Source organism: Lolium rigidum, chromosome 1, assembly GCF_022539505.1.
Source record: "Lolium rigidum isolate FL_2022 chromosome 1, APGP_CSIRO_Lrig_0.1, whole genome shotgun sequence".
Classification (NCBI taxonomy): domain Eukaryota; kingdom Viridiplantae; phylum Streptophyta; class Magnoliopsida; order Poales; family Poaceae; genus Lolium; species Lolium rigidum.
This window is the reverse complement of record NC_061508.1, coordinates 191,738,954-191,741,156: the sequence shown is the minus strand read 5'-3', so window position 1 is coordinate 191,741,156 and position 2,203 is coordinate 191,738,954.

Sequence of the window (2,203 nt, the reverse complement as noted above, 5' to 3'; positions counted from 1 at the left end):
GCCGGACGGTCATAATTACATCCAGCAGTATTTGCTTTGGCGCTGCAGTTCAAGCAGAACAACATGTGGATAACCAAATAATGATACTCCATAAAGAAGAGCGAAGAAGAACCCGCAAAGACAGTTAAAAATAGCGCAATAATAAAGAAAAGATTTACTTTCGCTGAGAAACAAGTGTAATGAAAAGAGAACCGGCAAAAGCAAATGCTCTTTCTTCTGCCAAGAATCGTAAAAATCACGCCAGTAAATACATTGTAACAATTTATATCGATGAAGTCTTCATTTTTAAATCCTTTGACTGGCGTTGATGAAATCGCCTCATTTGTTGCTGGGTGACATTGAAGACGGCAGAAAACCTCAACATGAATGTACCACTGAGCGCTGGTTAATTACTTTTCAGCGGTAGTCAGCATTAAATTATGATGTTTTTGCGATCTTCAACTGGTTATAATAATTGCGCAAATCGCCACAGCGTGACTTGTATCGAGCAAAGTGAGCCTTCGCGATCACGATAATGATAATTAACGATACCTTGCAAGCGGCCCATGAAATCAACGCCATCTCATGAAGAGCGTGAGATGTTCCCGCCGGGTTACTGAAGAACCGCTTGACATTAACTTTAATTCGGTTAAAGAAAGGTCAAGATGATAAGTCTGATAGTCTGGGAGACCTTTCTTAAAGATTCAGGCTTTGCTATTGACGTTAAAATAATGCGTACATTTTCACGCGATGATAAAGAGCAATCATTATTTCCGCAGAGAGGATTTGAGTGCCATGATGAAAACGTATTTTGAAGGGAGAACCATCAGCGGGAACGATTGATTATCCAGCATATTCGTTAAGAATACCAAACTTTGTGATTTAATCCGGCATCACTCCACACACATCGATCGATTGCATCTTCTTTACGCCAGGCAGTGTTTTGATGAAAGACTGAACCGGTTAAAATAAAATACTTTTCATATGCAATAAGATGATGTAACAACATCCTCTTTCTTCCTCCCATCGCTTTAGTTGCATTCAGAATATCTCTTATTTTCGTGCGTCTTAGTGACGGGATTCGCAATCTTCCGTTGTGATGATGAACTGACACCGGCTGTGGCGCCAAATAGCACCCACTGATAATCGCTGATCTGATGCGCTGATCGAGGACCCGGAAATGAGATGACCGAAGACGAACACAAACCAGGCCAGCGCCAGGCGGAAGTACCAATCCTCCGTAAAAATTCTCCGGCTTCCTTAATTTCATCTTTTTCCAGACTTTCTTTCTTCCCGAAACTGAACAATCTTCACCGCCACCCGTATCGATTTTCGATTTTGTCGTTCGGGATTTTCTCGCCTGAATTAAACATCGCCTGCACAAAGATCCTTCGACGGTCCAACAGAATGGCTGTGAGCATCTCAACATTTTACCAGGCAGGCTGAGTGGAGCCAGGCGGCTTGCCCGGGAAGGTAACTGATGACGCGCGCGATTAGGGCGCATTTGCGGTCTTCAGTGGTGAAGCCCAATGAGAAGCCACCAACCGAAGCGAGACGACATCACAGCATCGGAAATAGAAGATGAGAAATCAACCAACCACGCGATGAGGTAAACAAATGCAGAACGCACCAGACAAGAGGATCCAGCCCAACATCAATCCGGCGGATTTCGCGAGATGTGACCTTGCGCAGGACGCCGTATGCCGACCTTCGCAGATTAATATCAGCGATGGTAATCACGGCGATGGGAAACCAATGCGTCGAGTGTAATCCATCGCCCTTCCCGCGATAATGTATGAACGAGGACCTCACCATTGATAATCGCTCTTCAGCGATAAACCTTGATGTTTCAGATTGGCAGTTGAATTTGCTTTCATCGCCGACTGAGAAACCATTTTTGCAATACATCGGTAAGAATTCAGATGGGCAGATCAGCAAGTTAGTGCAACAGTAGAATACTCTTGACTTTCCGCTGAACTTGACCGGCGAGATCACGCAATGCTTTAGGCAAGAATGCAACAGATAGATAGCCACCGTGGCGGTGAGAGAACAAACGATGATGCCCATGAAATACCATCTCACGCCAGATGCTAAAGAAGCTCTTCAGATCAAAGACATTAAATGTATATTTTAAACAGCTTTTCTTCGATCGCACCTTGCCATCACCCAGCAGAATATCCACCGCAAACCGACTTTCAGTGGATTTAACAACGATGAGCAGTCA